At 47.0% G+C, this 22,465-nt stretch overlaps 1 long non-coding RNA gene across 3 annotated transcripts in view; it reads right to left on the bottom strand.

Moving 5' to 3' along the window:
* Positions 1-21,880, bottom strand: part of LOC125623636 (uncharacterized) — a 58,296-nt gene extending 36,416 nt beyond the window's left edge. For 2 of the 3 annotated variants that reach the window (XR_007353066.2, XR_007353065.2), the window contains exons 1-2: positions 21,722-21,880; positions 21,249-21,328 (exon numbers count right to left, since the gene is read on the bottom strand). This is a non-coding gene — a long non-coding RNA (uncharacterized LOC125623636). The remainder of the gene's footprint in view (positions 1-21,248; positions 21,329-21,721) is intronic. The other variant, XR_007353067.2, reaches the window with a different exon arrangement.
* Positions 21,881-22,465: the final 585 nt, after the last annotated feature.

The raw sequence follows: 22,465 nt of genomic DNA, 5'->3' as shown, positions 1-22,465 counted from the left end.
ATGTGCTGGAGAAAGCCTGGTGTAGGCAGCTATCACAGAGAAGTTAGACATAATCAGGTCAGAAAAACCCCCTTCCTTAGCCACAGCTGAAGTCTTATCCTTGACACAAAAATGCTCTTTCCTTTTGAAGAATTGCCACTTTTCTATTGCAGAATTGAATTGCTTCTGTACATTGACTCATTTTATTTCCTCTATGGAGAATGTCTTATTTTCACTGGCTGGGTTGTGCAAGGCAACCAGCAATCCCTCCCCTGAATGCAGAGGCCAGGGCAGAATTTAGGGAGAAACCAGCAGCACAGACTTTGTTAGGTTGAGTGAAAAAGGGTGTAGGAAGAATGGTCCAGAGTGGGATTTGGGAGACCTAGGATCTACCACAGATTTCCTGGGTGACCTTGAGCAAGTCATTTAATCTACCCTGTGCTACGTCCTTCTCACACAGGGATATTATGAGGATAATATCCTGTAAGGACTGAGAGGCGCTCAGATACTCTGGTGATGGAGACTATTAAGTAGTTAGAAGGCAAGAGGCAAGAAGAGGAAGAAGGCTGAAAGAGGAAGGGGGATTTGGCCTTCAGTAACTAGGTCCATAAACCAGCAGAAAGGTAGATGATGTCTCGCACCTGACTCCAACTCACTGAGAGCTGCTGGGCTGGGAAAGCCGAGCAGGATTTGGTAACAGTGCAAAGAAAGAACCCTTCCCCACATTTCAAAGGCGCCTTTGTATCTCCTTAATCAGCACATGGATTTCATTTGCCTCGGTCTGGAGCCATATTGCAGACAAGGCACCAAAATGCAGTGGCTGCATCTTCAGCAAGCAAACCGACAGTGGGTCAGCTGACGTCTGACCCCTTTCAGGCCTGGCTTAGCAGAGCCAGGTTTCCACAATACCCATGTGCTGTCCTTGATTGCCATCCATTGTTGTTCTGATGGTGGAAATTGCTTCAAATGCACCATGTCAGGAAACCAGGCTCCTCCTCGCAAAGCTTCCAGCTGATGGCTCCAGAGGGGTGAAGAAGAGTCTCCTTTCCCATCCTCCACACCTAGGGAGCTAGACCCTTCAAGCCGGAAGACATCTTCAGAGACGGGGAAATGTCATGCACTTTGCTAACAGCTGTGCAGGGCTGGGGCATTCGTGCAGAGGCCCCCTGCCCCCACAATGTTTCCCATGCCTACTTCCCTCGAGAACCAGGTGCCATGGCTTCCTGGCCACCTGCTGCCCTCAAAGCCCCACCTTTAGGGATGGTTCATGGTGCAGAGGTGAAAGCTTCCTAAGGTAATACAGGCTCGGAAACTTTGAAGGTAGAGGTAGGACAGTAGGACAGTAGCACCCATCTGCCCCCCTCTAGCCACTCTCCCCACCTGTCTGACCTCAGAGCGCAACAGAGCCAAGGGGCTTTGGTGGGATCAAGATCCGGGGGAGCGCACAGCTGTCCATGTGTTCCCTCTCCTTCCACCAAACCCCTCCCCACGAGCACAGCTGGAAGCTGCCATCAAGCCCTGAGAGGAGAAAAGGTCACGTGCAGCCAGAAATTACATGGCTCAGTCTTTTAAATCCCATCCGTGAAGCGTCCGTCCGTGTGAGACACTTAGAGAAAGACCACAAGTTAATTGCCTTAATTCTGGCTGCAGATCTGCTTCATAAATTTGTTAGTTGTTGTCATGCCACTGCTTGCTTCACGGGCTCTTGCATCTACCTGAGGACGTGGCCATTACCGGGGCTTCTCCTGAGGAACTCTCCCTCATTATTGGCTCTGTCTTCCTGGTGGGGATCAATATCCCGGGCTGGAGAAAGGCAGGAGCAAACCACAGACTAATTTTTTTAACTAGATCCCAGAAGCTGCCTCTCTTACCAGCACGGAGTGGCAGTAACGGAATAACCAAAGGGGAGCCGATTAAAGTTGTCTAGCTCTCCCCGTTCTGATGACTTAAAGCAAACATAAAAACGTGCACCTGAAATTTCAAACAAACAATGCTTGTTTAATCACTCCTGTCCCCTGTCTTGCTTTGTTTAATTAAGCTTGAGTGGCATGAACACCCTGCCTGGCACCCACAACCTGCCCCCTCCGGTGAGGACACAGGACTGTCTATAACCTCATGGTATTTGCACCTTACTACTCCCACTCAAACCTCTCCTCTAAATCAAGCTGCTGAAATTGCTGGTTAGTTTCCTTTTGAAAATGAATGTGTTTGAATTTCTAATGAAGAGCTTCATGGTTTCAGCATGTCAATTTAATTCCCTTTCCCAGCAAAGCCATGCACCATGGGGGTGCTACGAACTGTCTGCAGAATTCTGGGCAGGACAATAGTTAATTACCGGCATTAATAATTTGTAAGGCGGTAGCAGCTGGAGGCCCCCATCAGGGTTCAAGGCTGTACACAAGCATAACCAAGAGCGGTCCTCCCCACACAGAGCTGGCAGTCTTAGCAGGGGGTGGGGCGGTGGGTGGGCCAGCAGTCCTATATGTGCCAATAGGGCCTAGTATATGCCCACGCTTCCTGTTTGCCTTCTTTTTGTTTCCAAAGTCCATTGATTGATGCTGCAGGCTGCACTCTGCTTGGGAGAGAATGAACAGTGAAGGTTTTATTTCCCCCTTGGTAAGTGCATGTAAGTCCCAGATTACTCTTGTAAGAGAGCTGCCCCTCTCCACCCCTACGCCCCCCTCCCCCGCACCCCTACTTCACCCTCATAAGTGCCTGCTTCAAAAACACTGGCCCTTCCCACTCCAGCGAATGGCGTTAGCTTTCGCAGCGTTAGTGCCACTTGACCGGGGCCTGGTCTGTGCTTAAAAGTTAGATTGCCATAGCTACAGTGCTCAGGGGTGTGAAAAATGCACACCCAGCACTCCAGCGCTAGGCTGACCTAAACCCTGTGTGGATGCAGCCAGGTCGACAGAAGAAAGTGGCTGTCTGAGGTATGTGATGTAATTGTAGGGTGACCACCTCTTCAAAAGGCAAAAGCAAGACACATATAAGAGCCTGGGCCCCTGCTGTGGCCCTGCCCCTACCCCTCCTCTTCCCCTGAGTCCCAACTTGCTGCTTCTTTTCTGCTCCCCGAGGCCCCGCCCTTGGCCAGGCCAGAAGCCAGAGATGGGCAGTAGTAAGAGCTGCCCAGGGAGCCCAGGCTGCTGTGGGGAGCCCTGGACCCTCCACCTGCCCCGGGTGGTGCGCCCCGAGGGAAGGGACACAGACCAGGGCAGATGGCGGGTTACAACACATACCTCGCTCAGACAGTCGCATTCTCCAAATTTCCCTTAATCTAACAGTATGCCAGATCTGAACATCTTGCTGCCCAGTCTTGGATCAGACAAGTCAGGATGGCAGGGTTGTTTGGATGGCTTATGGGGGGTCTAGAGATTCTATTTGATTAGAACTGTTGCAGTGGGCTCTGGACCTGGGGTAGAAATGAGACAGTGCTTGCTGCAACTTTACATGGTGAGATTCAGCATCTCAAAGAGTTGCTAGGAAGAAAGGGCAAAGTTGTTCATTAACTACTTGTCCGACAGCTGTTAAAAACAGCTATTAGAAAGACATTGTATAGAAACATTCTATAATTTATCAAATGATCAGTTTTGCTTGCTCTGTGCAATTATTCCATTAATGCTGATCACTGTTCCCCTTCCCAAAACGTCTGTGCAGTGTGTGCATTCGCTGGTTTGTTTTTGTAGGGTTGCTCAGACAGTTTCATAATTAGCAGCAGATCCCATTTGTTATTGTAGCATTGCTCATGGTGAGTACTGATGGCTTGTGACTGTAGGTATGCATATGTCATGGTCACTGAGATGTGCACGCCTGTTTGTTACCAAAAGTCATGGTATTATTATTACAAGCTGCCCTACAATAGCGTCGGAGCGGTGTTGTCTGCACAAGGAGCTGTGGCAATCCTAATTCAATGCTTTGACGGGTCCAAGTCACAGCTTTAGAACAATATTGGCATAATTGTGTGTGTTAGGAAATGCTGCGGCTCCTACCCATCACCCTTTATTTGTATTTTCTGTCACGAGCGGTATATATCAGCCATCCCTAGTGCTGGAGTGCCGCTCCACAGTCTATTATAAAATGGCCGGGTGCAAAAGATGCATATAAATAAGGAACTCCATGAAGTGTTCCCCAGCCTTTGATACAGTGAATGTTCTTCTGCAGTGATTTATGGCATCTGCGCAATGTTCCTTTCTGACATAAATCTCACAATTCGTTCATATGTAAAGAAATAAGGAAAGCAGGAAGCAGATACCTCCAGATCCTGAGGCTATGATTTGCAGTTGAGCATCCTCCCTTAGGGAGCGTTTAGTGTCAAAGGTACACATGCTTCTGCCTCTGGATCATATCTGTTTATGTTGGTACTGGATTCACCATTAGCTGAGATATCAAGGAAGGACTGGGCCTCGTTTGACAAGGATACTCAAGAAAACAAGTTCTGCAGAAGGAAACCAAAGAAAGAGCTCGGAAATACCAAATCCTGAATAATTCTAGGAACAGCTGTGTGGCTGGTGTCGCTCAGTGTGATTCCACTGAATCAGTGTTGATTTACAGCATCTAAGGATCTGGCCCACAATGCTCAGCACTTACATGGCGCTTTTCTTTCATGGATCTTGAAGCACTTTACAAAGGTGGCTAAGTATTATTGTCCCCAGGAAGCACTTTAATGCATTGGCATGTCCCATCCTCAAGGGCCTCTGGCTTCCACGAAGTTGGTCAGCAGCGCCGAGGTTCTTTTGGACTCCTCATTGCTACTGGGAGATTAACTAGCCATGGAGGCAAAAAATGCCATGGGGCAAGTTGCTTAGCCTCAGTTCCCCAGCTGTAACAGGCAGCTACCATGGCTCCTCCCTGTTTTTTTGTCTAATTAGACTTTGAGCTCTTTGGGGCAGGATCTGTACTGTACAGCACCTTGCACAGTGCGCACCAACTCTTGATTGAGGCATCTAGGTGCTATTGTGATACCAATAGTGATAAGAAGCCTGATCTCATCCAAAATCCAGACTCTCCAATGATCTCATGCCCATTGCCAGCACTATCTTTCAGACAGAACCTTTGCTGGGGTTGTCTTACTGATCTAGTGGTTTACCTTTGACTAATTGTTGCAATCAGACTTTTATAGTACAGTACTTGGATTATATTGTATTATAAATATCAATGAAAATATTAATGTTCCCTCTCCCTCAGGTTTATTGCCACTTCGGCCATCTCTGGGGACATCAGACTCCAAATCTGTCATCTCCTCTCTCTCTCTTTTTTTTTTCCCTCAGGCCAGGTGCTGTGAAGTTGCTGAGCTCATCACCAACGGGTTGGCACAATTTGAGCTCTCAGAAAACAGAACATGCCTCTACAGTCAGTCCAGATTCCAAAGCCGGGCCCCAATCCTGCAGAGACTTGGACATGTGCTTAACTTTACACACACAAGTAGCTCCATTGACTGAAGTTCAACGCATGGATATGTCTTTGCAGGACGAGTCTTCTTAACTAATTGTTAACTTGGGAAGTGATGAGGTTCACAAAGAGCTTTAAAGAGACAGATTTTCCTTTTTTCCCCAATATATCCTTTTAACCCCAAATTTCCATCAGGTTTTCAGGGTTTTAATTTATTTTATTTGGAATGTATTACTCTAGTTGCAGCCCGGGGCGCTGGAACAATTTTTCTAGTGGGGGTGCTGATGATGGAAACCATGAGTTTGGTGTTTGTTATTACTGCTTCAGGCCAGGGGCTGCGGCAGCACCCCCCACAACCCCTACTTCTAGCGCCACTGCAGCTGTTTTATGCTCTTGGAAGTCACAGAAGCTGATGAACCACTGAACGGTGACAAGACATTAAGGAGGCCCAATGAAAACTAAACGGAAAATCCTTTTCCGTGCCACTATTTGCTCTTTGCCAAAGGGTCAAGAGATTAAATTAAAAGGCAAAGTATTTTAAATGGCTGAGAGTAAACACTATTTTGATCTGTGTAAAATTAACTTGTGGAACTCACAGCTGTAAGATATTCCGAAGGCAAATAGCTTAGCACATGTTTGAAAAGGAATAGACATTCATATGAAAAAAGAACAACATTTAATTTTAGGGCTATATCCTCAGCTGATGCAAATCAGCGTAGCTCCATTGAAGCCAGTGGAACTGTGCTCATTTATACCATCTGAGGTTCTGGCTCATAGGATCAGAAAAATGAAAAGGGCCAGTGATTCTCATAACACCAGGGCATAAGCCAGGTAGGGTCGTTTGGGAAATGTCTTTTGTTCCTTTGAAAAAATTTAATGAAAATGACCACTTTTTGTTTGGGTTAAAAAAAAAAAGTTTTCATATTTTTATTGAAAAAATGCAGACCCAAAATAATCTGTTTTCAGTGATTTAAAAATGGTGGCAGAAAACCAAACTTGTTTGAGTTTTGGCAACAACAAAAATCTGGTTTTGGTTGCTAAACATGGAAATATTTTTACTTTTCAGCCAAATCGTTTTGCTTTTCATTTTTTCAATGAAAACCCCCAAAAAACTTGGTTAAGCAGAGACATCTCCTGTGGCAATTTCCATTTTAGCCCCCAAAAAGGCATTTTTTGTTTAAAAAAAAAGTTTCAAATAAAAAATTCCAACCATCTCTCTAAAAGTAATCAAGAAGGCGAGTAAGAATTCTTCCACCCAGCATAGCGCTGAACAATGACAGGCATTATTGTGGGGGAGAAGGGTTGTGCTCTTCTCAAGATGGAGCCTGGATGCCGGAGAGGATTGACTGCTGGTCTGTGCCAACACAGGAATCAGAATGTGCTATTTGAATCATTAACAACATGCTGGCTACAGCTCCAAGGATTTCCCATGCTAGAGCTAAGAATGGTTCTCTCCTGCCCAGGCCAGCTTGTGCTGTAAAAACTGTAACCCAAGAAAACAGCCATTTTGTGAGAAGATAATGGAAACCCTAGCACTGGGAGCTCTCTTTCCAAGTCAGGCTCCTGAGTTGGCAAATCCAGCTATATGCACATGCAGAGTATCACATTAAAGGGCCCGCACTCTGGATCAAATGTGCCAAATGAACTTGCCCTCAATTTTGTACAGTGGTTGAGGATTGTCTTTGCCAAGGCCATAATGGGGTGGAGAGAGAGTGAGATTTCACAGCCGAGTGTCACTAGACACAGCCACTTTCATTTCTGTTAATGATGGCGGCTAAACAATCAGGATTTGCATGTAGAAGCCCAAATAAAGTCATCGAATTTAAGGAGACACTTAACTTCCCTGGCTCCTTATAACGTGGATTCTTCATTAAGAAACCAACCTGTCTCCAAAAAAGACTGTTTGGGGAAGTGTTAAAAAGAGCCATCGTCTTATATAGGGCAACATTCGACGCTCAGACCTGGTTTCGACAGGAGCTAGGACGTTTTCGTGAGCTCCAGCACAAAGGAGGAACTGAGATGCTGATATTGCTTTCCACCAATACTGAACAGAGGGCAGCGGATTTGCAATTTGCAAATGCACTTTCCAGCCCTGGCTCGCAAAGGTTCTCCAAGAGGCCGAGCTACTCTCTGTCCTGCTCACGAATGGAACGTTAGGGCTGGAGATAGTTTGGTGTATGACCCTGTTACCTGCCAGGACCTGCCTTCAGATCCTAGTCCAATGAGGACCCAGGGAAAGCCTGCTGGTATCTCACCTGCGGCAGTAACGGGGGCCTCTCTGTGGGACAAAGCACATCACATGTATGATGGGGCACAACAGTTAGCATTTACTTAGGAGAGGCCGCGGACTGGGATTACTGGGGGAGAGGTAGAGAGCGAGATGCCCTGGCAGTGCGGTGTGAATACCAAGGATGGGAAGAGCTGGGGGCACTGCAGTTCAGGACTGAGGAGCATCAGCAGAGCTAGGAGAAAGTCTGGGATTCGAATAGCAGAGAGTTGTTGGTCAGGATTGAAGCACCCTGGCAGAGCTGACCCATATATCGGCCCACACCACGCTTGGCTCCCCCCAGAGCTATGTAGTCTCTCATCAATATGCACAGCATTGTAAAAAAGAAAAGAAGCACGCCTTGAGTGCAGAACGGCTCCCCTTTTCTGGGCAGATAAAGTCCTGTGACAACAAAGGTCTATGCTGCAGACGATACATCACGGATCAAAGTGAGAAGAATCCGTCTCAACCTTGCAATCTTCCCCACAAAGAGCTACTATCCCGGGGTCGCGCACACTTGGCAGGGGATGGGCCAGCTCAGCCTGGCTTGGGAACAGCGAGTACAGCTGTGTTTTAAAAGAGACAGCACCTCTGCTGGTGTGGGTTACCGCAGCTCCAATGGCTAACCCGGTTTACACCAGCCGCGGATATGGACCAAATACTCTGTTCTGTATTGGGAATTGCCCTTAATCTCTTTCAACTGCCAGATAGGACCTTGAGAAATTTCTCTGATTCCGTGATTCTTAGAACAAACTCATTGTTTCCTCAACGTGATAAACAAAATTCATCCACTGGTCTGACTAACTAGCCATTTTTTTTTTTACCCCCCTATCTAGAGCCAAGACCTACGTAACCAGGACCGTGTTAAGTAAAGCTACGGACAGCCAACAATCACAATATTAGGAGAGGAAAAAATAACCATCCCCAAACAATAGACGCCAACAGCAATGACTTGGGCTAGCAAAGCCTGCCCTCTGTAGGGCATTGCTGGCAGGTGCAACTGCACGCTACCTGTGTGACCTCCCAGCACTGTAGCATTAGTGGGCTTCCTGGGATATACTCTTGTCCTGTCCCTCCCCTTCCGCCAAGTGGTTTCTAAAGACAAAGAGTCAGTTCTGGCGCTGCCTATGTCGCTTCTCCAACCTCCCACCCCGGGTCACCCTGACCCCTTTCTGCCATTCAAACAGTCTGCATCTTTTAAGCCACAAAGCCGAAGGTAACACTAGAAGAACTGCATTTGTTTATATATTTTTACAAATACTCAGCATGTTACAGGAGCCAGAGCTCAGAGTACGTCTAACATGTTGCTATTTATAGCTTTTCCTTTTCCGCAACGTTCTTATCACTTCTTATGTGCCAAGGAGCAAAAAAGCCATTTTTAAAAAATAAAGTTTTAATGGCTACTGAGAGGTCCGATCCTAGTCCCGTTCATTTTTTCCCAGCAACTTAAATGGGAATAGGATCAGACCCTTAAGGAAGAGAGTTACAGAAACCAGTGTTTCTACAACTCTAGAAATCACCCTGTCCTTTTCTAAACACCTCCTTAAAACAGGCCTGTGACCATGATACCTCCTAGTCACTCCCAGCTGGCATTGATTAAGCAAGCTAATGGCTGAGGCTCCTGGTTTTCTGTTAAATGCTGTTTATTTTATTACAGGGGTGGGCAAACTTTTTGGCCCGAGGGCCACATCTGGGTATGGAAATTATATGGCGGGCCACAAATGTTCATGAAATTGGGTTGCAGTGCTGGAGGGGGTGAGGGCTCTGGCTGCGGGTGCAGGCTCTGGGGTGGGGCCAGAAATGAGGAGTTCAGGGTGTGGGAGGGGGCCCCAGGCTGGGGCAAGGAGTTGGAATGCGGGGGGAGGGCGGCAGGGCTCTGGCTGGGGGTGCAAGCTCTGGGGTGTGGCTGGGGATGAGGGGTTTGGGGTGTAGGAGGGTGCTCCGGGCTGGGACTGAGAGGTTCGGAGGGTGAGAGGGAGATCAGGGCTGGGGCAGGGGGTGCAGGCTCTGGATGGCACTTACCTCAAGCAGTTCCTGAAAGCAGGGGCATGTCCTCCCCTCTGGCTCCTATGCGGAGGCATGGCCAGGCAGCTCTGCTCACTACCCCGTTCGCAGGTGCCATCCCTGCAGCTTCCATTGGCCTTGGTTCCCAGCCAATGGGAGCTGCGGGGGTGGCGTTTGGGGCAGGGACAGCATGCAGAGCCCCCTGGCTGCCCCTATGTGTAGGAGCCAGAGGGGGGACAGGCCGCTGCTTCCAGGAACCACGCGGAGCCACAGCACACGCAGAATGGGGCAAGCCTCGGACTCTGCTCCCCAGCAGGAGCTCGAGGGCTGGATTAAAACATCTGAAAGGCTGGATGCAGCCCCTGGGCCGTAGTTTGCCCACACCTGTTTTATTACCTTGTCTTCTACCCATTCTCATCCTGTTTGTCAGTTTCATCCACCTGTCGGATCCTGTGCAATACCTAGATTGTGAGCTCTCTGGGGCAGGGACTATCTGTTTTTACTGGTCTGTACAGTGCTTAGCACAGTGAGGCCACAGCTGGGGTTCCTGAGCCCTACAAGGAACCCCAGATAATTACAGCAGAGCTTATATCATAGAATAAACTGCAAAGAGTCTCAGTGTTTTCCAAAAGGTCTAATCTGCAGGAAGATGCCAGGCAGTGATCAGAAGAAAGATCCGTTTTTTTGGTCTCTTTTCAGACTGGCTGCTTGGCCATTTTCTGTCTGGGCGTATAACAGGCAGGGCTGTTATAGATCGTTTAGCCACTCCCATATTTTAAATCTGGTTCTCAAGAATGAGATGGGCCAAAGTAAATATTAATTGAAATATAATCAAATTTATTCACACTTTCTAGGAAGTATCTCAAACAAGGATTTAATTTAGATTAAATAAGACATTTATAGTAGGTTAATAAAATATCAGTTGGGCATTAAAAAAAAGTAAGGCCTATAAGTCACATTTAAATAAATAATGTATCTATAACAATGTAACAAGGGACCTGCTGGCGCCTCTCTGAGAATTCACAGCCGCTTCCAGCGTCAGGCCTGTTTGATATTCATGAGCTATGCGGACTCCATCACTCACCGGTGACACAAAGTGGGATCTGAATGTATCGGGGGAAGGGAGCGACTGGCAAAATTCAGAGTGGAAAAAAAAGGCAAATGGCTGTCACCCTCTCTTCATGTCAGGGGAGTGTGTGTAATGGAGGGAAGACCTAGAGACAACGGGGTCAAATGGAGATGTCACAGCCCAAGACAAGTGGGAGAGAGGAACAAATGAAGGTACCAGACATCCTCTCAGCTCAGATTTTTGGGAACTTTGGGGTAACTGGAGTGGGCATGTGAAATCTGGTGGAGGTCAACTGCTCCAGGTATGCTGTGGTGTGCGAGGGAGCAGGTTGGTGCAGAAAAGACGACATCTGACACAAGGCAGCCATTGCAGTTTCTTCACTGGCCAGCATCCTTATAACAGCGAGAAGTTCCCCAGCTTAACTTTCCTATGTATTACATCACCTCGTCTCCCAAAGAGGGATTGCAAGGGATGTCTATACATTTACACATCACCCTAGATATCACAGACCTGGGAAGTGTAGAAGGGGATCATATTTTTAGGTGAATTAACTGATCTGGAACAATTTTCTCCATGTGAACTCAGCCAATCAGCTTCTTTAAGAAACTGTCTACTCAGCGAGCGGATACATATTTTGGATGATTGAACCATCAAGAGAGTTAGGGATAGGTCCATTTATCGGAACTATCCCCAGCGCTGGACATTCAGGACATAGAAGGATCTGGGTCTAAGACAACCCTGGGCTTTTGCAAAGCCAACACTTCTGCAAAACCAAAACTGCTCTCTGATTTTGCACCTCGCTGGGCAAAAAGATGAGCACCCATCAATAAAGAAACAAGAGGTCGCCAGAATCTTTGCAATTCAGCAGAGGCTGTAATGGATGGAACAATTGCCAATCAGTTTTACTTTTGGGGGATGGGAGGAAATGACTGGTCATTGCCAAGCCTTGAGAATATGATTTTTTTTTCCTGGAAATTCAAGAATCTTTAGCTCTCTAATTTATCTCCAGAATGTCAGGTCTATCTCTCCTCATCTTTCATCTCAAGTTGTTAGTCAATTACAGAGTTCTCTCGGGAGCATAGTGCATGGTAATTTCAGACATGGCTGTAATACTACATTATCATTATTGAATGTATTAAAAGAGGGACACCGAACAGCATCTAGAATAGATTGGTAATGATTCCAGTGATTAAAAGCCTAAAGTGATGTGGTGGAAGAACTAAGTTAACTGACAGTGTAAAGTTTTAGTGGATGAAGTTCCTCTACCATGTTTCCTTCAGGAAGGATTCTCAAGAAACTGAAGACTTGCTGAAGTAGGGCCTTTAACCTTCAGATCCTTCCTTCTGTAAATTAACTGCGATTGCGGCAAAGCACTTAAAAAAAAAAAAGAATCCGCCCTCAAATCTATAGCAGAATTTGGTGCTACAGAAAGCGAGGAGTAATATTAGCATAGCCATGAGCCAAATACTGCACGAACGTCCCCGCACACCTCTCTGAAGGCATGCAGTAACCTACCCTTCTGCTATTCTACCCCTTAGCCCTACACGGCTCTGCTGATGGACCTCAGTCCTGACCTGCAGCACTGTTCTGCTACACTACCCCAGCTCCGCCAATGCGCTTCAGTGCTGACCTGCACTACCATCTATTACAATAGACCTAGCTTTCTGGGGAGCTGACACTGCAAAGTGCCCATCCTATTGAATTGTACCACAGTGGGCAGTCACTGATTGATGTCCACTAGGAACTAAAGCCCAGACCACAAGCTCCATTGTAACTGGTGATCTCGGACAGGACTGAACAGGCCATGTGTCCCTTTGGAAGCAGTATAAGCTAAACCGAAAAAAGCGATAAGAGGGGATGACAGATGTATAATGATACCAGGACAGTTGTGCTGGTGAATTTCCCTGTATAGACAAGCCCATGCAGGGGGGAGGATCCAGCCCTGATATTTCTCAGGATCAGGCCCATCAACTGTGGTACATGGAAAGCGCTTGGCCTTGTGGGGCACTCTGAGGCTCCATCAATGAGTCACAATCACACATGTTCAGCTTACACGTGACAATGTTTCCGCTGCCGGCCGGCCCTGTGAGCAGCCTGAGCATTGCAAACTGAGCTCTGCCTTTCTCTGTCGCGCGGCATCACCCGCAAACCTGACCCAGCCAAGCTGGGGTTAGAGCAAGTTGAAAAACACCAATGATTCTGCTTAGGGCGTTTTGAAAACTGTATATTTTTTAATGTCCTGAAAAAAATGTATGTTTTTTGACACAAAAAATGAGACCCAAACCTGATAAATAATGTTTTCCAACAACCTTTTCAATAACAAAAAAAATCAGTTTTCAAGTAAGAAGTTTCAAATGTCCAAAAAAACCCATTTTTTTTTAAAACGTTTACTCAAAAGGGGTTTGGTTTTTTCCTCAAAAATCAGAAACGTTTTGATCAAAACAAGAGTTACCCATGAAAATTTTCCTATTGGTTGAAAAGCTGGTTTTCACTGGTCGAACTGGAAAAGCAGCAGTGGCCTGATGCTAAGGGAGGCAGTGTTTTAAAGTGAAATATTAGGAGAGAGTTCCGTCGCCGTGACAGCAAGTGGGCCGGGCGACAGACGTAGAGTTGATCAAGTCACCAAGAAAAGTTTAGAGGAGATGTCAATGGGATGAGGTAGGGAAGAGTCCTGTGAAACACAGGCGGTCCATCTGCATGGCGTACAAGACTTCTCACCGATTTAGCAAGGAAGAGGGGGTATATCACAGGGGGAGTTAGTGTGCAATGGGGGCATGTGGCTGCATATCTGAAGGTAAAGATTCTGCATCTGGAACTTAGTCAATTTTGTCACGATGTTGCCGAGCCAGAATAGAATCCAGCTCCCCCTCCAGTAGCAATTTTGCCTCTGCAGGGTTAATAGGAATAAAAACTAATTTTGGTCATTGACGTCAGTGAACATGACTCCGACTGCACAGAATGAGCACACTGGCTGGGTAAGAGGCAGCCGCCTTTACATGACCTTTTCTGCCCGCAGTAGCACTTGAAAGTGTCCACATGAAAACATGATTCAGTCCGTGGGGAGGACGTTTTGTTGTCTGTAGGGACTTTTAACATGAAAAACAAGCGGATCATAGAGTCTTGACGCTGAGCAATAACTTCTCATGAGGAAAACGTAAAACCCAGCCCACTGGATGGAACATTATGAACTTGTGGCCTCATGGACACAGAGATAAACTTTTGGGACAGGCCAAGTTATAAACTATCTGCTCTTTCTAGCATCCGTGCCAAAAACGTCTAATGACTAAAACACAGGATTTGCAAGTGAACAGCTTTAAGTCGGGCTCCCTCGTAAGTCATCCGCCTGCGCTTAATTTATTCATGGGAATCATTTTAATGTGACATCATACATATTCAAGCAGACATTGATTGTGATAGTAGAAAATATTTGCAGTGTTCTGCAGAATTATTAGGCCAGGAGCTCATGTTTCCTGGGAAAATCCTTCAAGCCCAAATGCAGAGCCTCAGCCCCTCCAACTCCAGGGCATCCTGCTGTGGGTGATCTGCAAGGATCAAGTCTACAGGTGGGGAGGGGATTTGGCAGCAGATATTCCCTTTGGCATCATCCTTCCACTCAGTCCCATGGGGCTAAATTAACATGGATGGAGGCTCAATTTAATTTACACTGGGGGTGTGGGTGGCATGTTTCTCCCAATGCTCCGGGGATGGCAAGTTAGGGAAAAGGAAATCGAAAAAGTTTGCCCCAAGTTCTACAAACTGGGTGGCCAAGTGTTTGGTTTTCAACTGGAAAGTCTGGTTGAAAAAGGGGACCTGACGGTGTCCGGTCAGATCTGCTGACCGGACACCTAAAGTCCAGTTACTATAGGCAGGGGAGGAGGGGAGGCGCTAAGTCATCACCCACGCCAGCCCCTACTCAGCCAGGGCTGCCTCCTACCTGCACCAGGTAGCTGCAGCTCCCAGCCCTGGCTTTGCAGGTGAGTCCCTCCCGACCCACGCAGGGAGGGGAAGAGCAGCGAGCGAGAGGAGGGTGAAACAAAAGTGAACAGGGCCGGGGCCTCAGGGGAAAGGGGCAGGGCTAGGGTGAGACCTTGGGGGAAGAGGCAGGGCAGGGGTGAGGCCTGGAGGGAAGGGGCGGGGCAGTGGTGGGTCCTCAGGTGGAAGGGGTGTGGAAGGGGAGGCTCTGGCATGCCTGCTGGAGTGTCCAGTTTTTAAATATTATAATGTTGGCAACTCCATGTATGGGAAGAGTTTCATATGGCTCCCAGTGCCCCTGTTGAGATCAAAGTCCAGGAGACAAGGCACTAGACTGGCATTCAGGAGACCTGAGTTCTAATCCCAGCTCTGCCCCTGACCTGCTCTGTGCTCTTGGGCAAGTTGCCTTCCCACTGTGTCTTTGTCTACGTAGACTGTAAGCGCCTCAAGGCAGGGCCTATATCTGCATAGGGCCTAGTTCAGTGGGGCTCTGATCTAGGCAGGACCCTTCAAGTGCTGCTGAAATGCAAATTTAAAAAACAGGAGGCCATTTGCCTGTAGTCTTGCCATCTGCTCCTTTCACTGGTACTAGGTACAATATTGACAATTTTACACAGTCTACATAAATCACAGCTCTTCAGTCTCCCTGGGACAGGCAGAGGAAGGCCAGACATTTCATAATAATAATACTAAATGGAAGAAAGCTTCTTCCTATTTGCACTGGGTTGGTTCCACCAGTTTGTCTGGGGTGGGCTAGGGATTGCTGGCCTAGCCCATTTCAAGCTTCTAGAATTTCTACAGTATAATGAAACAAACATTGTATCGCTGTTTAAAAGAGGCCATCCCTCCCCCCCTTTTCCCTCTCCGCATTTCTCCAGTGACATCGTTTACTTGGTTAAATAACTCATTTCTCTTTTTATACTCTGCAGATCATAATACACCCACTCTGACAAAAGCGTACACCAAAGACCTAATTTTAGAAATGGTGTTTATATGTAATCAGTTTGAAATTCTGGAGCAGCCACATGATGGTTTTTCTGAAATACTGACGTTTGCAAGAAAGCTGCTCATAAGGAAAATTCTGATTATAACAACCCATTTAGAATAAATCAGTTTGAAACGGTTTATATAACTCAGCGGGATGTGTTGTACATAAGAATCCAAGCTTGTGTTCTCCCTTCGCAGAGATGAGATTAAATGAAATCCCAAATGCCAGTGCGTTTGGGTGGGTTTGAATTTTAATATATCTATATATTTATAACTAGAGGAAATCCAGCATTTCAGCAATTTTGTGGCCAGTTGGGCGAGGGAGGAGAAAACAAGACAAAATTTACAGAGAGCAGAATTCTAGTCCTCACAGCCTCTCCTGTTCACTCTTTCCTTGATTTAGGAATAATTTTTCAAGAGCTAGACTGAAATTTGAGTCTATTTTTTCCTGCTCTTGCTTATGATTTTAATGCCACGTTATCCCACTCCCCGATAAATGGTATTTTACACACCATTACTAGTTTGCACTCTTAGGCCCCAAATCCTGCAAAGACTTATTCCTTTGTGTAACTTTAGTACTATACCAACTTTCTCCCAAGTGCCCCCTCATGGCTGGAGATCGGTCTGCAGCACCCTGCCTCTGTTTTTCTAGGATTGCCAAGCATCTGGTTTTTGACTGGAATGCCTGGTTGAAAAGGGACCCTGGCAGCTCCGGTCAGCACCGCTTGTCCTGGCTCTGTGTGGCTCTCAGAAGTGGCCAGCATGTCCCTGTGGCCCCTAGGCGCAGGGGTGATCAGGGAAATTCCACGCATTGCCCCCGCCCCAAGTACCAGCTCCACAGCTTCTATTGGCCAGGAACTGTGGCCAATGGGAGTTGAATGGGCGACGCCCATGTGCACAGAGCTGCCTGGCTGCCCCTGTGCTTAGGAGCCGGGCATGCCGGCTGCTTCCAGGAGCCGTGTGGAGCCAGAGCAGGCAGGACGCCTGCCTTAACTCCACTGCACCGCCAACTGGGAGCTGCCTGAGGTAAGTGCAGCCTGGCTGGAGCCCGCCCCCCGAACTCCCTCCTGCACCCTGTCATAAATATAAAGGGAAGGGTAACAACCTTTATGTATGCAGTAATATAAAATCCCTCTTGGCCAGAGGTACAGAATTCCCTTACCTGTAAGGGGTTAATCAGTTCAATTAACCTAGTTGGCACCTGACCAGAAGGACCAATGGGGAAAGAAGATACTTTCAAATCGGGGGGGGGAAGGGGGGAGGAGGCTTTGTTTTTGTGCTCTGTGTGTGTTCTCTCCGAGACAAAGAAAGAGACCAAGCAAGTAATCCAGCTCCTACTGAAATGATACATATAATATTACAGAAATAGTAAGTAATAGCAAGAAATGTATTAGATTATCTTTTGTTTTAGCTTGTGAATTTTCCCTGTGCTAAGAGGGAGGTTTATCCCTGTTTTTTGTAACTTTGAAGTTTTGCCTACAGGGGAATCCTCTGTGTTTTAAGCCTTATTACCCTGTAAAATTACCTTCCACCCTGATTTTACAGAGGTGCTTCTTTTACTTTTTTTCTTTATAATAAAGTTCTGTTTTTTAATAATCTGATTGGTTTTTAGTGTCCTAAAAACCCAAGGGTCTGGTCTGTGTTCACCTGGTTTACCTATCTGGTTGGTAGATTATTCTCAAGCCTCCCCAGGAAAGGGGGTGAAGGGACTTGGGGGAATATTTGGGAGAAACAGGAACTCCAAGTGGTCCTTTTCCTGAATCTTTGTCTAACTCACTTGGTGGTGGCAGCAGTACTCATCCAAGGACAAGGAAGGATTTGTGCCTTGTGGAAGTTTTTAACCTAAGCTGGTAGAAATAAGCTTAGAGGGTCTTTCATATGGCTCCCCACATCTGTACCCTAGAGTTCAGAGTGGGCAGGGAACCCTGACACATCCCAAGCCCCAGCCCCAGGTCAGAACCCCCTCCCTCCCAGATCCTGCACCCCATCCCCATGCCCCAGCCCTGAGCCCCGTCCTGCACCCAAACTCCCTCCCAGAGCCCACACCCCACAACCCTTACCACACCCCAACCCCCTGCCCCAGCCCTGAGCCCCCTCTTCCACCCCAAGCCCCTCATCCCCTGCTCCACCCCAGAGTCCACACCCCTAGCCAGAGCCCGCACCTCCTCCTGCACCTCAATCCCAGCCCTGAGCCCCCTTCCACACCCAAATTCCCTCCCAGAGCCCACAACCCTTTCCACACCCCAACCCCCTGCCCCAGCCCTGAGCACCCTCTTCCCCTCAAACCCCTAATCCCCAGCCCCACCCCAGAGCCCGGACCCCCAGCCGGAGCCCTCATCCCCTCCCACATCCCAACTGCCTGCCCCAGCCCAGTGAAAGTGAGTGAGGGTGAGGGAAAGCGAGAGATGGAGGGAGGGGGGACAGAGTGAGTGGGGGCAGGACCTTGGAGAAGGGGCGGGGCAAGAGTGTTCGGTTTTGTGCAATTAGAAAGTTGTAAACCCAAGTTTTCCCCCTCTTGAGGGCCTTTAAGAACTCACTCATAACAACAATAGTTCAAACAGTCCTCTGTTGGGGTCCAAGGTATTGAGTCCTCTGGTGCATACATGCCCTCTAGGTCCCAAACTCAGTTTAGTCTCTCTCTCTCTCTCTCTGTGCTGTATGTTGTTTGGGGCTAATCAAACACACATTTTCCAGCCCATCTGACTATTACCATCTCTCCCAGGCCTACCTACCTGGAGAGCTTTCTCCCACTCACTCCCCCTCTTTCAGCTTTCCTCTGTTGACTCCGGGCCCTGCAGGGGCTGTCTTGCTCCCTGCAGTGTCTCCAAACATAGTGCAGTCTCCTGGGCTTCCCCCCTTTAACAGAAATTTCCTGCTCTTTTTATATGGGGAAATCACCCGATTCACCCAGGTGCGGCTGGTCCTGTAATCAGGGCCAGCTTAGCCTCAGTCTCTCCAGCTCTCAGGCAAACCATCCTGTTACACACTGGCTTCAGAACGTTTGCAGAATTAGGGGCTTAGACAAAAGTGGCGGCCAAAATATTTCTGTAGATGCTTGTGATACAGTCTGATTGTGATAATTCACATCCATTTACTGCATGACCTTCAAGGTAAAACATCACCCGGGCACTGCATGCACTGCTGTACCTGTGTGCTTCATTGCTACGGCAAATTTAATTCAAGCAGGATTAAAATAACTTCCTAGGCAGCTGCTGAAGTATTAGTCTGCTAAGAACTCCATCCATATAGAGACTGTGAAATTTAGCTCTCAATAAAGATCTTGTTTTTAAAAAGACTTATACAAAACCCTAAGATCAATGGAAACTTTGGAATGGCTTTTCACAATTCCAGCATCAAACAGATGTTTTTGAAAACAAATGAATATTTCCTCCTCCATTGTCTGCAATAGTAAGAGCCAGAAAATGCATCTGACTATAAACAAAAGTGACACGATTGTCTTAGCTGAGAGAAATGCAAACAAATGAACCCATGAAAAGCAAATGCAATGATCAAGATTCTCAGTTGGCTCAGTCTCCATGCTATTCTATTCTTTCTCCCACCATCATGATCACTGTAATGTCCGAGCACCTTTCAGCAGTGCATTAAGCAACGTGACTAACATAGAATGCCTTGCCAAGGAAGCACCCACACATGCTCTTACTGTAGCAGTAGAACTGTAAATGCTAACTGCATCTAACACTGATGGAAAATGAGCAATGATAAATGGTGCTTAGTGGTCTTTTTAACGGGATCAGCCGCAGACAGATTGGGTTGATTCCCTGTCATTATAGGAATCCACTTTTAACCCTCCTCCCTGAGAAACGGTGAGACAATCCAGAGGATTCCACATTAGAGGCTCTTGTTGCTTTAGCGACATGGAAAGAGCAATGGGAGAACATTTTTATAGTAACAGTGTGAAACCCTGACACATTCTCCATCCCGTATCCCCCAAGCAGCACCATGATGCTTTGCCCTCCTGCCAGGTTCACAGAAAGCTCTCCAAGCGTTAGCACATTGGGTGGGGTTGGTGGCCAGTGATATACGGGAGGACAGACTAGATGATCTGGTGGTCCCTTCTGGCCTTAAAGTCTCTGACTCTATGATTAAAGAGTTAAGCTGCACCCACATCCATGAAGATTGTTATCATTATCCCAATTTTACAGATAGGGAAACTAAGGCACGGAGCTGGGTGCTGTAGAAAATCCTAGGAAAAACACATGGGCCATGGCAAAGCTGGGGACATATCCCAGATCTCCCAACTCCTAATCTTTCACAGCAAGAACACCCTTCATGTCAGCATCGGGTACCTAGACCTCTGGTTCCCATGCCCAAGGCAGTGTGAGGGAGCCTGAGTTGCATTCACAAGTGCCATCAATCGCAGGAATCTCCGTTGTGCCACCCATTGCTAATACACAGTTGCTACAGCCTGCCGCATTTGAATCTGGTATGATATGAACGGGTGATTGTGTACTACCTATACCCTAGGCCAGTGGTTCTCAACCTTTCCAGACGACTGTACTCCTTTCAGGAGTCTGATTGGTCTTGCGTAACCCCAAGTTTCACCTCACTTAAAAACTACTTGCTTATAAAATCAGACCTAAAAATACAAAAAAGCATCACAGTGCACTGTTACTAATGGCTGACTTTCTCATTTTTACCATATAATTATAAAATAAATAGATTGGAATATAAATATTGTACTTACATTTCAGTGTGTAGAGCAGTGTAAACAAGTCACTGTATGAAATTTTAGTTTGTACTGACTTTGCTAGTGCTTTTTATGTAGCTTGTTGTACAACTAGGCAAATCTCTAGATGAGTTGAGGTACCCCCTGGAAGACCTCTGTTTACCCCCAGAGGTATACGCAACCCTGGTTGAGAACCACTGCACTAGGCAACTGGACTGAGACCCAGCAAATTCATTTCACACAGGGCACACTGAGCTATTGACCGGTAAAGGCTTTCTGACACTACCAACCTGGACCAGAATTCAAGGCAAGGACCTAGGAGGGAACCCTCTGTTTCCAGATTTTCTGAGTTTGACTCTGTTGTATTCTCCACCACTGATCCAGTAAAACCCTGCCCTGCCCTGCACATGTATCCAGTGTCTGAGACAATAGAGGAGTTAAGGGGACTCCAAAAGCTGCTCCTGCCCCAACAAAAGTAATTGAGGTGCCTGTATTTTTGGAAAATGTTTCACATTTTCCTTTATGAAGCTGCATAAAGCGCTCAGCGAAGCAAAGAAGCCACATTTTTTGGCTGACACTGCAGCCTTTTGGACCTCAGCACTTGACTCTGACAAAGAGCCGGAGAGCGGGTTTGGTCGTTGTGACTTCTTTTCTTCTTTAAAAAAAATAAATTGATTCTGAGGCTTAAGTTATTTCCATAGAAACTGGTGCAGCAAATAAAAAAAAAAAGATGGTGATGTGGAGGGGAGCTGGAGAGGCTCTTCAGTAAAACCAAGTCTGGAGAAACGTTGCCCTGACAAATGCTAATTTTTGTGGTGATGTTTCTCATAGCTGGAATCTATATAAAACCACCACACACGACCCATTTATCGGTTCCCACCATGTAGTACACTCACCTTTGCAACTCCTGTAAATGAATCTATAAACCCATTTCCCGGAGGCAGGCACACACGTACTGGATCCTAAAAGCCGCCCCCTGGAAAATACAAAATCTCAGCAGTTACTAGCAGTGGTGCAATTTAAAGTTCAATATTGCAATCACTGCTGCATTGTGATGTCACAGAGAAGGCATTTGTGGTGCAGATAATCATTGCAAACTCCTCCAGGAGCAGACAGCAAAGAGACTGACGAAATTCGGGAAGGATATGTTATCCAGAAGCCACTCTTTCTGTTGGAAGTTATAGCAATATTGCATTTCTACCCCTTTCCAACAGAGGTACTTTAGAAACAATCCTAAAACACCCTGTTTGAAAAGGAAGCATCACTTACAGATGGGTAAACTGAGGCACACAGAGGTTAACAGGCACACACTGAATCAGTGGCAGATTCGGGAGGGAGGCAGAGAGCAGCTATAAGGAAAAATACCAACCTTTTCTCCAGTAGCACTGGGAAGAAATCTAGGGAAAGCAGCAGTGAGCAGGACACAGGCAGCAACATGAAAGAAAAATGAAGTTAGCGAGACCCCAGCATGTCCTGAAAACTCTTCCCCAGGAGACAGAATTCCTCAGCTGCTCTCTCTGGTGTTGGTCTAAGCTGATCGAATGCCCAATATGGCTCTCCGTCTCCTTCCAAGCCCCTCCTCACAGGTATGCATCTCTATGGCAACCCTTTCAGGCACCTCCCACTGGATGGTACATCACTCTCAAACAGGCCGGCGGTAGGATGCGAGATGCACCCGGCAAAGGCTCTGCAATAGCAGGACCAATAAGATTTGCTCCAATGTGTGTCGGGTAGTGAACTGCCCATCATCGTGTCTACCCTGGAGGCTGGTTGGGTAAGACTTAGTAGTATTTGGGTTTGCTATGGTGGGCAAAGGGAGACAGCTAACAGGTTACATAGCATTAATACTTCACTTTCAGAGGCTGAATGCAACATCTCACTAGCCCATTTGATTCACTGGAAAATACCCTCTTATATGGGGATTGAAGGTGGAACCCATTCACTTTCAGAAGAGATCGGAGGAGAGTATCAACAGCTTGATTGCGAGCCACAGAAGGGGGAGCCAGTGGAAGGACTAAAAGAGGGGGTGACATGGTCAAAGTGATGGACTAGGAAAATGACCTCTCCTGTATTCTTTGTTTTGTGCACTGTGGGTGAAATTCACCCATGTAAG

The sequence above is a fragment of the Caretta caretta genome, chromosome 16 (genome assembly GCF_965140235.1).
Source record: "Caretta caretta isolate rCarCar2 chromosome 16, rCarCar1.hap1, whole genome shotgun sequence".
Lineage (NCBI taxonomy): Eukaryota > Metazoa > Chordata > Testudines > Cheloniidae > Caretta > Caretta caretta.
The sequence above is the reverse complement of the archived record's forward strand: the minus strand, read 5'-3'. Positions and strand labels throughout refer to the sequence as shown.